Source organism: Chionomys nivalis, chromosome X (assembly GCF_950005125.1).
Source record: "Chionomys nivalis chromosome X, mChiNiv1.1, whole genome shotgun sequence".
NCBI lineage: Eukaryota > Metazoa > Chordata > Mammalia > Rodentia > Cricetidae > Chionomys > Chionomys nivalis.
In genome coordinates, this window is record NC_080112.1 from 67,969,062 (window position 1) to 67,987,312 (window position 18,251).

Sequence of the window (18,251 nt, forward strand, 5' to 3'; positions counted from 1 at the left end):
ATAGAAGCTTTTTAGTTTTTAGTTTTGTGAGGCTCCACTTGTTAATTGTTGATCTTAATTTCTGGACAAATGGACTTCGTTCAGAAAATCATTTGCCTACACCTATATTTGCCTATTTTTCTCTAGCAATTTCAGATTTCAGATTAAGGTCATTTGATCCATTTGGAGCTGAGTTTTTGTGCAAGATGATAGATTGGATCTAATCTCATTCTTAGATACGTGGAGATCCAGTTTTGCCAGTACCATTTGTTGAAGATGCTGTCTTTCCCTTGTGTGTATATTTTGAATATTTGCCAAATATCAGGTGGCTTTAATTTTGTACACTTATCTCTAGGTTTTCTATTCTGTTCCACTAATCTACTGCATGTCTGTTTTTGTGTGAATAAAAAAAAAACTTGTTCTATTACTGTGTTCCATAACATAACTTAAAATTTGGTATGCTAATCCCTCAGGAATTATTTTTGTTTGTTTCTTTCTTTCTTGGTTTTGGTTTTTTAGAGACAGGGTTTCTCTGAGTAATAGCTATGGCTGTCCTGTCACTAACTTTGTAGACCAGGCAGGCCTTGAACTCACAGAAATCCGCCTGCCTCAACCTTCCGCATACTCAGATTAAAGGTGTGCATCACCACTGCCCTGCTAGAGATTGTTCTTTTGTTTATGATCCTGTGGCTATCCTGGATTGTGTGTGCGTTTCCATATAAAATTTAGCATTTTTGTTCTATTTCTGTGAAGAATGCTCTGAGAATTTTAATTGGGATTACATTGAATCTGGAGATTGCCTTTGGTAAGAGTCATATTCATAATATTCAATCTACCAATCCATAAGCATGAGAGGTATTTTCATTTTCTAGTGTCTTTCTCAATTTCTTCAGAAATTCTAAGTTTTTGATGCCAAGGTCTTCTCATCTCTTTGCTTAAGTTTATTCCTAGGGTGTCTGTTTGTTTTTTGATATTGCCATATATGGTATATGGGAGTACTTCCATGATCTCTCTCTTAGCCTGCTTGTTATTGGCATATAGAAAGGCTACTGATTTTTATAAGTTAATTTTGCATCATGTCACTTTAATGAATATATTCATCGTTCCTAAAATTTTTCTAGTAGAATCTTTAGGATCTTTCATGTAAAATATATCATTTGTAAATATAAATAATTTTACTTCTTTTTCAGTCTGTGTCCCTTTAATTTCCTTTTCTTGTCTTATCGCTATAGCTAGAATTTCAAGCACTACTTTGAAAAGGAGTAGATATAGTGGACAGCTTTTTCACATTCCTGATTTTAATGAGATTGTTTTGAAATTTTCTCCATTTATGATGATGTTACCTGTGAGTTTTTTCAAATACAGCCTTTATTATGTTAGGGAGGTTTCCTCCAGTTCTATTCTGTCAAGGACTTTTATCATAAAGCCATGCTAAATTTTGTCAAAGACCTTTTCTGCATTTATTAAGATGATTGTGTGATTTTTTTTAAGTTTACTTATATGGTTTATTACATTATTGGTTTCTATATGTTGAGCCAACCCTGCATCTGTCGTATAAAGACAATTTTGTTAGATATGAAGCAATACCTACTTATCTCCTGGTCCCATTTGCTTCAAATATTTTTTCAAACTTTGCACTCTAACATGGTACCTGTTCTTGAAAGCAGGTATGTCTCTTATAAACAGCAAAAAGTTGAATCTTGTTTCTTCATTCATTCAATTAACATGTGTTTTTTGATTGAGGAGTTGAAGCCATTTTTTAGTTATTACTGAAAAGTATATGTTGACCAATTCATTTTGTTGCCTTTTTGCTGTTTGTGTTCTTAGTCTTATTTTGTTTGCAGTTATTATAACTTTATTTGTTTTTTTTCTGTAGCCTCTTGGGTGTGCTTATTAATCTCATCAGACCAAAACATTACTCCCAGTATTCTTTATAGGGCTGATTTGGTAAGTGAATTCTTTTAGCCTGTTTGAATTACGGAAAGTTTTTCTTTCTACTTTAACTATGGCAGATACTTTTACTGTGTAGTAGTCTGGGTTGGCATCTGTGGTCTTTTAGAACTTGGAGCAAGTTCTTCTGGCTTCTAAAGTTTCCATTGAGAAGTCAGCTGTTATTCTGGTAGGTTTGCCCTTATATGTGATTTGTGGTTTTTCTCCTGCAACTTTCAATACCCTTTCTTTGTTCTGTATATTTAGTGTTTTAGCTATAATAGGACATAGGGAGTTTCTTTTCTGATCCTGTCTATTTGGTGGTCTGTGTGCCTCTTGTATCTTTATGGGTACATTTTCCCTCAGTTTAGGGAAGTTTCGTGTAGCTGGAGGCTGCTTGTTCTTTCTGGGCTGCCTAGACTTGAAATAATCACTCAGAAACTATATTAATTACAATACTGCTTGGCCTATTAGTTTATGCATATTTCTAACTACCTCTTACATCTTAAATTAACCCATTTCTATTAATCTGTGTATCGCCACGTGGCTGTGGCTCACCAGGCAAAATTCTGGCATCTGCCTCCTCTGGTGGCTACATGGCATCTTTCTGACTCTGCCTACTCTCTCCTCCTCTATCTGCTTGGAATTCCCACCTTGCCCTATTCTGAGCTGCAATAGGTCCAAAGCAGATTCTTTATTAACCAATGATATTCACAGCATACACAGGGGAATCCCACATCACCTTCCTTTTATTACCCCGTGGGAGATCGGGTCTATGCTGTTGACCTGGGGTTCTTCCTCTATTCTTCTCGTTGGATTTTTTTCTTTTCATGGTATCCCAAAGTTCCTGAATATTCATTTCATTTTTATTTAACTTTATTTGTTTATTTATTTATTGGGTTTTTCTTTTCTTTTCTTTTCTTTTTTTTTTTTTTTTTTTGATTTTCAAGACAGGGTTTCTCTGTAGCTTTTTTGGTTCGTGTCCTGGAACTAGCTCTTGTAGACCAGGCTGGCCTCAAAGTCACAGAGAACCGCCTGCCTCTGCCTCCCAGGTGCTGGGATTAAAGGCATGTGCCACCACCGCCCGGCTATTTATTGGGTTTTTCATGACAGAGTTTCTCTGTGTAGTTCTAGCTACCCTAGAAATATCTCTGTAGACAAATCTGGTCTCAAACGCACAGAGATCTACATACCTCTGTGTTTCAAGTGCTGAGATTCAAGGTGTGCACTACCACCACCAGCTCCTTTCATTTTAAAATATATCAGTTTTCTTTCATTGACAGGTCCAGTTCCTCTATTTTGTCTTCAAGTCCTGACATTCTATCTTATATTCAGTCCAACTACTTGTGAGAATTTACCCTAAGTTTCTAAAAGGGTCTTTGGATTTTTCAATTCCATCTTCATTTCAGTTTGAGTTTTTTCTCAATATTCCTAGCTTTTTATTTAATTCAGTTTTCAAACATTGTGTTGTCTTAATAATTTCATTCAGCTAACTGTGTTTTCTTGGTCTTCAATAGGAAGTTTATTTTTGTCCTTTTTAAGTGCATTCAGGTGTTTTATTGTGTCCTTTATAAATTCCCCAAATTCATCAATCATGTTTATAATTGTTATTTTTAAATTCTGTGTCTTGATGTTCATCTAGCTAATTCCCTCTGGAGAACATTTCTATAGGACTGGTGGTCTTTGTCTAGGATATAATGTCTTGGTCTTTTATATTGTTTTGCTGGGGACCCGGGCATGTGGATTTATTTAGTTGGTTGTGTGTGTGGTATGAGATTCTAGCCTGCCTAAGTTAAGTGGATATTTGCATCTGTTTTTGCTAATGTCCTAACTTGATTGTTTTTCAGTCAGGTAGGAGGAGGGAGCAAGTCAGTTGCTCAGATACTCCATGTTGATTGTTTATTGAAGAGAGGGGATGATTATAATAGTGATGGGACACAAAGGTTTTAGGGGTGGTGTGAAGTTTCTTGGGTGAAGTCCAAGAATATTCACTGATGCAACTCCCATCTGGGCCTAGACATGGAAAGGCAGCTTTCGGCAAGGGACCAGGCAGACTTTCTGGAAAAGCATGCAAATCCTCTTCCTGACTGGGCCTGAGCCTGGAGGAGCAGCACGGTTAGGGGAGATGTTACATAGTAGTGTGGGGTGGGGGTAGGTGTCCCAGGTCAGACAGGTTAGTCAGAGGGTCCACTGACATAGATCCTGGTTGGGCCTGGACCAGAGAGGGTGTTTTTTAAAATCTTAAAGGTCTTATTTTAAACACTCAGCACTCATTTTCTTTAGACCCAATGGTTAAGTATGTATGGCATGGTTTGCTGAGTGAACTTGTCCAAGCTTGGTGCAGACACACCTTGGTTCATTTAATCATCAAAGCAGCGTCTTCGGTGGACACAATGGTCATCTCCATCTCACAGGTGGGAAGCCTGAAGGCTAAGCAAAGTCAACCTGTTTCACTGAGTCATATAACTCTGTCACCTAAGAGACAGAGCTGGGATTGGCCCTCAGGGCATTCACACTGCTGTGTACTATGCTGTGTGGCTTTAGGAAGTGTCTAGAAACTTCAAGAATTCACAGTCTGCGAAGAGAGATGTTGAAGGGCTTGCACTACATCAATTTCAGTGCTTCCAGAAAGGCAAGAGGCATCTAACTGCATTTGAGTTCGGGATTTAATCTTCTGAGTGGAAAGACCCTGGCTGTTAAGGCCTGATCTAAAGGGGCATACATCCCTAGCGCCCGTACGCATCCTCTGTATTAGTTATTTTGGTGTTGCTATGCCAAAAAAAAAAAAAATAATAACCAAGAGGGAAAAATACCTAAGGGGATTTTATTTGGGCTCACTATTTCAGAGAGCTACTATCCATCCTGGCTGGGAAGGCATGAGGGAATGGCTCCGCCACTGATATTAGGAACACAGGTGGGGGGGCTATTTACAAAGACTTGCAGAGCAGGGATGTACTAAGGGCTGGCTTATGTCTCTGACTAGCCCACCCCCAGTGGCCTACTTATACCAGCCAGATTCCACCTTCCAAAGGTTACACAGCCTCCCAAAGCCCTCCCACCAGCTAGATATGAGCACTCAAAGCATGACTCTATGGGGGCATTTCTGATTCAAACTAATATACTCTAAATTATACTTCTTAAACTGATCTGAAATAGTTTGGAAAAATGCCAAAGCTATGTGGTTCCTTCCCTTCTACACAACCCCCACCTCCTGCCACGAGATTATATCTCAGCGGTTAGCCTCAAACTCAGAATCCTCCTGCCTCGGATTATACAGTACTGAGAGTATGGGCATACAGCACCACACTCAGCTAAAGGATTTTTATTGCCATACCTATGACAATTCTTAGTACAAAACAGAATTGATAAGAAAATTAGAGACTGAATAGATAAATGAGCAAATGAACAAGTGGCACGTTTAAATCAAGCCCTCTCCATAGCTCATAGATGGCAGTAGAGGAGAGTGACTAAGCATGGTCTCATGTGTCAGAAAGCTAGGCTCTCAAACCCTGTCCTCACTGTGACCAGCTAGGTGACCATCTATGTACCTAGACTTTCCCTCCCCTCCAGGGTCGTTTGAAGTGAAAGCCATATGCTTAGGGTACTTCTTAATCCCTCCATCCGAAGACCAGAGACCTGGTGAATGAGGCTGAAGAGGATACAGGATGTAGGCTATCTTGAATGGTGGGAGAAATCAGGAGTCAGGTAATAGTAAGGAATGCTAACTAGTGGCCAGCCACGGGGTCAGATGGGGGAGGGGGGATGGAGGTGCTCTGTGGCAATCAGCAGGGACCTAAGACTGTATGCTACCAAGAGATCGTGGTGACATCGGCAGATGAGAAAACAGACTCAGAGAGGGGAAGGTGGTCAGAATCCAGGCCCCCATGCATGACCAAGCCAGTCTCCTCCAATCGCTCTAGTCTCTCATCCCAACAAGGTTGCATCTGGGGGAAGGGGTGGCTCCCAGGCCAGAAGAACTCAGCCTTTTCTTGTTGGTAAGCCTGGCACCTAAGCCTGAGCGCTCCCCAGCCCCTTGTTCAGGTCTCCAGCAGGCTGCCATGGGAACAGCAGCCACCTGTCCAGAGTGGGTGGCGAAGCCTCAGCTGAGTTTATGAAGAGCAAAAGATGACTCCAGCTGCACAGGAAACGCCATAACCCTGATTATGTGTTTATTTTTTCCCTTCCTTGCCTCCTGCTCCCTCCCTCCCACCTCCTCCTCTGTCCTTCCTGCCTCTTCCGGGGCTATCTTTTCTCAGGCCCGCTTGCGGCTGGCTACCCTTGTCCCCCTCTGCTCAGGGCCCAGTCCCAGCCCCAACCTTTCCCTACCCGGGCCAATCTGAATGATCCGGGAAGCCTCTCATTCTCCCCTGCAATAGCAAGGGCTGCAGAAGAGCCCCACAAAGACAGACGTGTCCAACTTCCCTCCCTCTCAAAGAAGCACACAGCTAGAGGAAGCTTTGGGGACCAGCTGTTCCTATCCTGGTCTCCTTTTTATACAAGTAGGGAACTGATACCAGCGAAAGGACACAGGACAGTCGACTGCTAGACCAAAACCAGACAGTTTAGAAGCCTCCAGGTAGCGCCCAGAGAGGCAGTACCAGGAAGATTTGTCACTCCAAGCCACACAGCCCATGGCAGGCCTGGAAACCCATCAACGTGCTGAGGAACAGGGGAACACGAAGGAGTCCTTCTTGGCACGGAAGTACTTCTGGCCAACAGGCTTGAAGACAAATGGAAATGTGTGGATCAAAATGGGGAGAAGATCTCTACAAGAAAAAATGACTGTGTGGACATAGGACCCAGAGGCAGAAGGGACAGGCAGGGTAATCCATAAGGAACCTGTCAGGATCCTACTGCCTTGAGTAGCATTATGTATGGCTGCTGAGTGGGATGTCGTCATTGGGCAGGAGGCTGGGCATGGAGGTGGGAAGAGAAAGAACCTTTGCTTGGCTCTAGAAAAATTCTCCACTAATGCAAATGGAGCCACTGGTATTGGCTTCTCCTATATTCAATTGTGAAAAAGATAAATGGGGCTGAGAGGGAATTAAGATGCCTCAGGCTCAGACCCACTGCACTGTGCCCACGGGTCCGGCAGGGACAGACATGCTATTATGATGTGCTTTCTTCTCTTTTTGTCCTCATAGTCTCTAGTCTTGCTTGGTTTGGTTAACTTGCTTTTTTATTGGAGAGAGAGAGAGAGAGAGAGAGAGAGAGAGAGAGAGATGGAGACAGACACAGACTCTCCCTGTGTAGTTTGTAGTCCAGGCTGTCCTTGAACTCACCATGGAGCCGAGGCTAGCCTCAAACCCCCCATCCTCCTGCTTAATCCTCCAAAAGGATTTGATTACAGGTGAGCACCACTATGCTCAGCATCACGCTGTTATTCTGTCTTCCCATGGAGGGCTAGAGGCAAAACCAGACACCAGACTGATTCTCCACTGATTCCATAAGAACTTTCTTCAAACTTAAACAGAGTGGAAGGAGCAGGGAGCGATCCTTGGGGCACCACGACTGAGGATACTGGAATGTCTGCGAGGGGAGAGGAAGTCAGAACAGAGTAAAATCAAATAGCAATGTCAACAAAAATGCACAGATCTGCCTTTCTTACTAAAATCTATTACCAGCCACCAGTCTCTGTGCCCCGGGCTCTCTAAGAGTCTCTGTCCCAAAGGCAGCCGGACAAGGGGTGGAGAGAACTGAGAGTCCCATCTGCACCCCAGCTCTGTCAGGAAAGCAGACTAGCCCTCACCAGCATCACACACGGGCCAGGAAATTGCCAGACACAGGGCTCTGCTCCTCTCATTGCAGCAGCCTCGTTAGTCCCACTTGGCAGGTACATAAAGCGTAGATCAGGGAAGCTGAGTGATTCTCAAAGGCTACAGGCTAAGACATGGTAGCCTTACCGCCCATTGCCTCTATGTTTCCATCACACTTCACAAGTATTGGACCAGTGTCCTGGGAGGGAACTTGTAATGAGCATGAATGGAGATATCCCTTTAGTTTCACGGCTTGGGTCTGTAGGTTCCCTTGCTCAACCTGAATAGCACAGACTATTCCCACTCCATCCATATACTTGCTCTTGGCTTTCCCCATCTCTTCCTTGGAAATACCTTTGTCCCTCTTACCGAAAGGGGCAAGAAATGACAGATTTCAGTCTGTCCTAAGCCCCCCTGAGCCAGGCACACGAGCAAGCTAGAAGTGGTTCAGCCAACTAAAGTTCAAATTTCCAGCTTAATGCAATGTATGGCATCAGTGAGTGGTGAGCTTTGGGCAAGCTCCTTAATTCCCCTGCCTTAGCTTCCCACCTTTACAAATTGAGGCAATCATAGCACCCGCCCCCTGGGGGTACTTCTGAGAATTAGTTGAGCTAATATTTGTGAAGTGCTTAGAATAGAGTCTGTCACATGAGAGATGATATGTCAGCAAAATGCTGGCTGTCGTTACTCAGGTTCACAAGGAACTCCTGTGTGAGCAAAGAGAAAGCTCGCCTCAGGAAGCCTCAGGAGACCTATTACAGTGGCTTAACAAGAACTGGGACTGTCCGGTGAGGGCACCCATGCTAATGATGCTGCAAAGAAGGCTGATACCAGCGGCAACTCTCGGAAGACCTACTTTATGACAGGGCCAGAGCACTTGGTAAGTATGGCATTGAATCACAGGTAACTGCCAATACTTGACAACTGTTGGCCTCCAGAATGGCAATGTCATATGTTTGACCTAATGGCAGAGGTCATTTTGGGGGTGGGTCATAGCTGGTTTAGGCGCCACTCATTTTTTTTACCTCCTCCCACTGAGAAAGTTGCTAAGCATGTTTGGTCGATTTCCATAAAGGGTTAAAGTAGTCGGTCCCAGTAGGTGTTAGGTGACTAAGCCTTTAGAAATCATACTTCTTTGATCTATATAGCCAAGAGGGTTTGTGTATTTGTTTGGTTTTAACAGCAACAATAGTGAGTCCTTAGTGTTATTTATTTGGATGAGTGTGAAGTAACTAACAGCATAGACGAAGGTGCTAGAAGGCACCAGGAGTCAAGCTGATGTTTGGACACTGGACAGAATCCAGGAATGTGAACCTCATAGCCATCTTTGCTCTTTGATAGCTCCACACTTGACCTCGGCAGAAACAGTTCAAAGTAGAATCATATCTGTGTTGGGGATTCAACTATTTAATCTGTACTTTACTGATATTTCTAATTTTATTTTATTTTTTTAAATTTTACTTGTTTAAACTTATGGGGCATCATGTAATTGACACATGTACACAATGTGTGATGACCAAGTCAGGTGTATTAATCATTCCATTCCCTCTTTTTCTTCTCCTTCTTTCTTCCCCTTCTTTCTTCTCTTTCTTTCTCTCTTCCTTCCCTCCCTCCCTCCCTCCCTTTCTCTCTCTCTTTCTCTCTCTCTCTCTTTCTTTCTTTCTTTCTTTCTTTCTTTCTTTCTTTCTTTCTTTCTTTCTATCTTTCTTTCTTTTTTATGTCTTTCTGTCTTTCTTCCTTTTTGTGGTGCTGGGGCTGGGACCAAGGGTCTGTACATGCTAAATGAGAGTTCTACCACTGTGCTACATCCTTAGCCCTTGTTTTTTGGAGACAGGTTCTGGCTATGTCGCCCAGGCTGGCTTCAAACGCATCATCTTCCTGCTTCGGCTGGGTTTGGAGATGTGCACCACCACAGCCAGGTTCTACTTCCTTTCTGATGCTGTTGTTGGTGTGCTATAGCCACACTAAAGCGCAGCTTCCCATTTACACGCTCCATGCCGTCAGAGGTCACATCCGTTTCAGCATCATTGAATCCTCAACGCTTAGCACTTTCCTAGGTGGAAAATAAGCCCTCGACATATGTGCTCTGAATAAAGCAATCAAGGAAGACAACGACTTGACTGGAGGCTGACTTGCCTGGCAGTCAGGATTTGCAGTTGGAAGCCCTTCTCATAAGTTAATGTGCCACTCAACTGCCAGAGGTGCCATAAGGGTTGTGGCCATGATGGGGGGTCAAGGCTTCCAGTGGCAGTTGAGCCCTGAGCTCTCAGAATGACAAAAAGCTACAAATGAAGAAAAGGCCAAGCGGGTAAAATGCAGCCTCCCTGGAGTCCAGAAAAGGTTGGTATGGGTCAGCAGCGCTACTGAGTGAAGAAAAATATGGGTGTGTCTGTAGCAAGAGGGATTTAGGTCAGACCTTCTCAGTACTATGGGGAGGCGAGGCAAAGTGGAGAACATCTTTTAAAACAGAAAGCTTTTGCCTCTTATCACACACCCCGACACTCACTTTACCGGGAATGTGGGGTACATTGCCTCTCTGGGCCTCAGTTTCTCCATTAATAGCTGGAGGTGAGAAGTAGTGACAGACTCCATGGTCAGAAATTCCTTGTATCTTTTATTTATTTATGGATCCATTTATTTTATTTTATGTGGATGAATGCTTTTGCTCACACACACATATATGTATCATGCATGTCTTGGAATTGGAGTCACGGATGGTTGTGAGTCTCCATCTGTGTCTGGGAATGAAACCCAGGTCCTCTGCAAGAACAAGTGCTCTTAACCGCTGAGCCATCTCTTCAGCCCCCTTGTATCTTTTAAAGTCTGGAATTTTCTTGAGGCTGGACTGAGCTGGCTTAACTTCAGAAGGCTAGCGATGGAAGCCATGAAAGTATTGGGATCCCTAGAGACAGGATCCTGCCGAAAAGCCCCTCCCCACCCTCCTGCCCCTTTAACTGCAGAACCACAACCCTCCCTGCTCCTCCTGGCTTCTTCTCTCTTTGCCTCCACAGCTCTGTCTGGAGGCCCCATTCTCTGACCAGCTTTGTTTGCTTTTAATAAAGTTAATCGTACTCCTAATTTGTATGTAATGAAAAGATAAAAGGGAGACATGAGGGCGAGCCTTCCACGGCCGTGGAAGCAGTTATGGTGTTACCGCCAGCTACCTCCCCATATCTCCCTTCCTGCTGCATTGTCCGGTGCCCCATCCAGCCCATTCGTCCCTGCAGTTCCCCGGGAGAAGCTTCCTGCTACCTGTTTGCCATTTTCTTTGACTGGCCCCTGTTGAAGTCCCTGAGTTCTGTTAGGACCTAGAGCCTACCTTGGAAGGTAGGCTAGTTGCCTAGTTTCTTGGTGGCAAGCGTTAGCCCTTGGCTGGGCGCATAGCAAGTACATCCGTTCTTGATGGTGTTGGTCTCGTCCCTGAGAATACCTATATTTTCTTCATAAGACTAGGGGGAAACAGATGAGGGTGGGAGAAGGTGATGGTTTGATTTATCTACTGATTAACACTTCTGTATATCCCACGCACTCTGCCACCTCACTCCCAGCATGCCCTTCTTTCACAGGTCTCACTTGATGGTCCCTCCAGTCCTACCACACGCATGTGACCTTTCAGGCAGGCTGACCGTCTGCCTATCTGGACTTCAGTTTCCCTCCTTCTGTCTCTCTGGACCACATCCCAGGCAGGGTAAGAGTTTGGGGTGGATGGTAAGACAGCTCATCTGTGATGTCCGAGTCCCAGTGTGCTGCAGAAGTTTGAGGTACCTACCCATTCCCAGAAGGTTGGGTCACCAGAACAGAGTCCCCAGCTATGCACTCCTCCACCCTAGAGGAAGTACTCTATGAGAAAACCTCCATGAGAAAAAACCCTAGGAAGACACTGTTCAGGAGTGGATACATAGGATCCCTAAGTTCCCCCATGGGAAGTGCTGCATGGCCACTGGGAACTATGATGAGGGAAAAGGTGGGATGGGCCACCTTCATCTCCAACCCTTGTTCCACAAGTCCATGTCTCAGACCTTAAACTGAGAGAGATTAAAGATGAGGCTGGAGGGGGGGGTGGGCGGTCGCGCTCAGTGCACAGGGAGGAAGTGAGGTTTTGGGACAAGCAGGCCTTCCTCTGCCCTACTAGGGCCAGGTCAGGCAGGGTACAAGCTGGGCTTCAGACACAGCTGGGTGTATGGAGAGAACAGCCTCGCTGAAGGAGGCTCCCAGCATGGCACGCCTGAGCAGCAATCTGGAAGCTATTGGGCTGGTGCGTTTCTGCGATCCACCGCGAATGCCATGCCCAGTTCATTTCCTCTAAGGAAACACAACCTCGGGGGATAATTAGAGCTTCTTTGCGTACACAATCCCATATTGTTTATCCAACACAAATTAAAAAACGTGGGCCCTGAGAACATGGAGCGAGAGATAAAGGAACCTCCTCCTCCCCCTCCTTCTCTCACTCCTCTCCCTCCTCCTTTCCCTCCTCCTCCTCCCTTCCAGCTGGATTTCATTACCCCGCCTGGCCAGGCCAAGCCTCAGCTCCAGCCTCACCCTCACCCGACTGGCTTCCACCCTTCTACACAGCCTTTGTGGCCCCCCAGACTGGATCCTCAGAGTCAGAGTGTGCGATCCTCCCCATGCCTTATGTGTCTGCTCTGTGGAAAGGTGCCTCTGGAATATGAGTCGTTAGCTAGAGTGGTGTTCGCTCCTGTGTCCTCTCAAGGCCTCTTCCACTGAGGAACACAGAAAGTACTACCCCACAAACACAACTTGAACCCAGGAACAGAGGCAGGGCCTATACCCTGGGGGTTGCTGGGAAAGAAGAGTTAGGTCTCTAGGCCCCGGCCTTGGCCCCAGCTCCCCACCACTGGCCAGATGTGCTCCACCCAGACAACAGGGAGCCCAGTCAGCCTGGCCTGGGGGCCCCTTCCACAAAGCCCAGCCCCTCTTCCCCCCAGGGCTCAGCCCAACAAAGGAGGATTCTCAGCTGGGCAACTCAGGGCGGGAGGAAGGAGGGTTGTGGGTGGAAAATAGCTTCAGAACCCAAGGTTGGCCATCTCCATGAAAGCCCTATTATTGCTTGAGTAGCTAAACGTCTTGCTCAGCATGGGCAATTCAGCTCCCCTCACTTCCCTGTCTCCCCCTAGGAATAGCTCCACATTCCAGGACTGCACAGCCAGCCTTTTAAGACATGGGGAGGCAGGATGGAGGACGCTGCTGGGAAGGGCTGAGGAGGAAAGGCTATAGTTGGGGCATACCTTCCCCAAGTCTTCAAGCACTTCCAGGGCAAAATGGCCCCATGGAAGTCAGTTCGTCGTAATCAGGTTTGTTGACCATGTTTCTCTGGTGTCATGGCTCACTTCCTGGGGTCTTGGCTCTGGGGAACCTTGCCTGGGTTTTAGTTGGGGGCTGGGGCAGTGTTTTCCCCAAAGCTACGGAACACAAACTCGCTCTGCCTCCTGGGGTCAAAGGTTAGCAGGCCAGGCCTCTGTTCTGCCCCTTAATCTCAATCCCTCTTCACCAGAAAGGCTGAGGAACGCTGAACTCTTTCCCAGGGGCCTAACCCTCCCCCCACACGTACACAGTCAGGCAGGGAGTGGGGAGTTGGTCGGCTAAGGGTAAGTGGGCAGAATTTTCTCTGGTTGAAGTGAAGAGGAAGTTGGGTGAGCTGAGAACACATTCCTCGTCTGGTCTGTTCTTTCAGCTCTCCTGGGTTTTGTTGGCTTTTTTTTTCCTCCCTCTCTTTTGGTTTGTCTCTGAGCTGGAAAGAACATGTGCTTGGCAGATTTTTTTATTAACTCCGTAGCTCTCTCTCTCTCTCTCTTGTTCTCTGTCTCTCCGTGTGTCTCTGTCTCTGTCTCTCTCCTTTTCGCTTGCTTGACAGAATTCAGATTAGACAAAACATGAGCTCATTTCTGCCCGAGGAAAAAAAAAGAAAGAAAGCCACTCCTGCCCTCCCCCACCTTCGCCTCTCTTTCCTTCTCCTCCGCTGCTCAGCAGACAGCCCGCTAACCTAAAGCTCATCCAGGCGGCACCTGGGAGATGGGGTTTTGGCTACCAGGGCTCCTCCATCTGGAGGACATGGTCTCTCCTGTACTCACAGGTTCTTGGCTGTTGGTAGGAGGTGGCAATGGGCAATAGGAGGTGATCCAGATATGATGGGCCCGGGATCCTGAGGGTTAGTAATCAAGGTGGGCCCCGTCAGCTTGGACAGGAACCTGTGGGAATAGAAATCACCAGACCCTAGACCCTAAGGCTATCTGGGCCTGTCCCTCTTCCATGGTTCTCCAGAGCTGTTGCCATGCCCACCCATCACCAAGTTACCTGATTGGTTCTCCAGCTCACCACCTGAGCACCGATGGGGAGTCCTCCTCACCAACTGCTGACTAAGTGCCTGACGTGACTGAATTTCCATCTTCATGGCGGCTTAGCCCAGGGTGACTTGCATCTGAGCTGAAATCTCTGCATTATCACTCACTGGCATCAGACTCCTTTTGACACTTGGGATGGACCCAAATGACTAGCATGTCCTCGGTACAGTATGCAGTAAGCACAGGGATGCCCCGAGTTCTCCTCCACCTCCTCCTCTTCCTGTTAGACAATTAAGGTGGAAAGACAGTCAGAAGGATTGTGCTTAGATATGAGAAAGAGCTTCCCCAGAGGCTTGTGATTTGAAACCAAAAGAAATGCCTAGTGGACTGTTTAGATAGACCTCCTGGGGTGTGCCGGGGGACAAAAGAAGATGGCTGTCATCCTGTCCTGGAGTGTAAAGGGCAGTGGAATGACCATGGGTTGTCCTGGAGTTAAGCCCTGAGGTAAGGTCTTGTTTCCGGCATTCTACGTGTGACCCAGTCCAGGTCACTAGGCTCTCTGAGCTCCTTTCTGTGCCTCTCCAATCCTGCCCCCAGAGGACGAGAAACCTCCCCTGTGTTCAGCTACTGAAGTATCTTTATGAGTTTCTGCGGGCTGTTCCAAAGGCTCTTCCTGCCTCCGCATCACCACGAAGAAAAGCTGGAAGGGGGTTCTGGGACTTCCCTGGTTACTGTGGCTGCTGGGTTCTCAGGGACCTTTAAGGTCACCCTGACAGGCAATGGGGACCAGTAGGCCCCTCTGAGTCACTGGGCTCCCTTGCCCCTTTCAACCACCCCCTCCCCGACGCCCACCGCCTGTGAGCTGTCCCTTAGCCAAGCGCAGCAGCTCTGCTCTTCTAATCTCGTTTTATAAATGATCCCTCTCTTCCCTTAATCATTTTCATTGCCTCTGAACCCATCCCAATCCATCTCCTGCTTCTGCACCTTCTCCCACTCATCATCCCCTCCTCAGCCCTCCAGCAAGCTGTGGCTGCCTGCATTCTTGGTCCCAGGTGAGGAGCCAGCTCTCAGAGTCCAGTGCATCCGGCCGTTTTCCCTTCTGTTCTTATAATCCACCAAGCCAAGCAGAAGCACGCAGTATTGAACACTACTAGTAGTTTGGGGTTGAGACCTTAACAGGGATGTTTCTTTATACAGTGGCCTCAGGGCAAGTTCCCCTAGCACTCCATCTCTCCAACTGGGTGCCTGGCAGGCGAAAGGAAGCGCTTGGCAAAGGGCACTATTCACTTCAGGAGAGGGCTCCTGAGTCAGGCACCTCACCGCTCTCTCTGCTTCCCTTCTCATCCGGATCCTTCTTCCACAACCTGGAGATCTGCCAGAATGCATGACACAGGCTCCACAGCCAACACTGACCACAGACAAGAGCTCCACTCCTCAGCTTGTGGCCAGCTTTCTTCAGGACCTCTAAGTATTCCGATATAGGAAAAAGGCTAGCCCCACAAAAGCAGCCAGCCATGAAGACGGTCGGAGGGGCTCTACATGGGATATGGTAAGGTCTTCCAGGCCCAAGTTCAAAGTTATGGCTAAGCCCCTAGAAGTGGATCTCCATTTCACCTCCTCCATTTACTCTGGGAAGCGATCCCTCTGGCCATCTGTATGTGCCCTCAGGGGCTTTGTGGAATATCTTTGTTGGTTGGTTTTGTTTGGTGAGACAGGACTGTATTCTATAGCTCAGGCTGTCCCCAGAGGAAAGCCTTCCACGTTAGTATCCTGAAAGCGAGGATTGTACCACTATGCCTACGGGGAGTCCCTACTTTTAGATTACTCCAGTCTTTTGAGCACAGGTGAAGGGATTGTGCCTCCCAAGACCATTTGGCCGCCTCTGCCAGACCTGAGACCGATGGTTCAGTGGCAATGACCACAGAGCTTACTGTCTGGAGTGTCCCAAACTACTTTAGAACTCTTAACCATCAGACACCAAGCCTATACTTCAGGCAAAAAAAGTTCGTTACAATTGTATGACAAAGGAGGTGGCTGACAGTGACCTAGTAGCTTCCAGTACCTCTGACTAGTGCTAAGGAATTAGAAGATCAGAGAACTCATCCCCAAGCACAGCAGGGACAGGAATGGAATCACGGGGACATAACAGAACCATCCACACTTGTAAGAGGAGATAGGAGTCACAACTTTCGAGAAGACTTTTAGAGGAGACAGAGGAGGTGACCAGGCTGACTAGAGGGGAAATGGCAAGAAGGACACAAGCCCTGAGTGAGTTCCGGAGCCAGTGCCATCAGTCCCAAGACTGCGGGACCTCCCTGACTTGCTCTGGTAGGTCCTGCCATGAGGGGAGGTAGAGGTTTTAATACAGCTGGGTTTTCTTTCTTTCTCTTTACTGGATACTGGCCTTCCTTAATAATTCCTCTGTGGGAGCCTCAGTTCCCCCACTGGGCACCTCCCACTGCAGGTAGCGAGCCTCATGGTCCTCTTGGTTATCTTCATGAAAATTAGCATCTCAGACTGTACTGCACTGTAGGACACCCACCACGCCCTTTCTTTGCCTGCTCTTTTCCCCAAGTTCCTGTCCATTCCCACTCCTTTAGATTGGCTGGGATCTGAGGGAAGAGCTGGAAAGGCCAGCCCCTAGAAGGCTCCTGGCAAGCATCAGGGCCACTGTCACCCTTCCTGCCAGTCCTTGAGGGAAAGAAGCAGGGAAATTCTGCTCTCATTTTGCAACTTGGATGGGTTTTGTCACACAGATTACATGAGCCACCAGCCGCGAGTTGGTCTCTTGCTTTGGCCATCTCTGTGGCTGGAAAGTGTGGGAGAGAGAGGGATTTAGAGAGAGAGGGTACATGTACAAATACCATCCACTTCTACCCTACAGCCTTCTCAATTCGCTCTAGACTTTCACCACTGATAGCCAACGCCAGAGGCCACACTACTGTGGCCAGTCTTCCCTTGCTCCCTTCCCTAAACTGGGGATGGAAAAGGGTTGAGGTGTGAGGATTCTGAAGGAGGGGCCAGAAGTCCAGCCTGGTTCTGATTTCCCTGGCTGGGGCTGGGAACCAGAGCCTGGTCTGTCTTCAGTCCCTACCCCCCTAGTGCAATGCTTCTCTGCTTTCGGGAGCGGCCCATAACCGCAAACACATTTGCTAATGCAGCTAGCCTGCCCGCCCTGGGACAGCTGGCTGGGCCCTGTGCCTGGGGCCAGGCCAGGCAAAGGGCAGGGGGCCTGGCTGGGAAAGGGGCCCCAGACTCCTCCTCTGCTGCTCAGCCACCCTGCACAGGCCTGGTTGCTGCCTGTCTGCCTTGTGGCCCTTGGCTATTATATCTCCTTTCATGATGGAGAACCATGCCAAAGAAAGTCAGGGTGATAGAAAGGAAGTACTATGTGACTGGACACACAGTGACCAGCTCAAAGATGGCTTGACTAGACAAGACTTTTTACTAACAGAATGCTTGGACTGCCTGACCTAAGGAGGCCTTGGCCTGACATCCTGTCATAGCATGCCTCTTTGAGAGAAGCCACCTCTGAACATGGAAAATCTAGATAGACTTGAACAGCTCGGACTTGTAATGCCAGAACTCAGGAGGTTATACCAGGATGACCAAGAGTTAGAAGGAAGCTTGCATTAAAAAGCAAAATCTTGCCTCAAAATAACAACCAAAAGGAATAAAGAAAGAAAAACAGAAGGGAAAGGGGAAATAAGGGCCTAGTGAAGACTGCAGGCTTGTGAGTTGCACCGAAAGCCAAAACAGAGGTCTCCACTGTGACTGGAGCAGATGCGCCCCTTCCCACTCTTGTGGCACGGAAATGGATAGGCAAATGGCTTGTAAACTGTGAAGTGCTGTTTCTGTGAAGATGTCCATTCTGCCAGATCGCCAGCCCTAGAAAAACAGAAATCATGGTGGGGCTACTTATAGCCACTAGGACTACAGCCTTGAGCACCATCGCGTGAGAGAGAAAGGCCTAGGAACTGAGAGCTATAGCCAGTCCTTTTCCTTGTCAGTTTGGCATTCACGAAGCCCCTAAGAAGCTAGCCTAAGTCCTGGGGACCCAACATTCCCAATCTGGAGCTAAAGTCTGAGCCCACTCCTGAGGAGACAGCAATCCCAAGGCCCGGCCTTGCTCAAGGACTGCCCAACCTTCCTTGGCGGCTCCAACCCCCACTCTCCCAGCTCACACAAGGCATGCAGCTCAGCTTCCCCTGCCAAGACACCCCCAGCTGGCCCCTCAGCCCCTCTCCAAAGACAGGGGCCTTTCTCTGCCACGTTCCTGGAGGCTTTT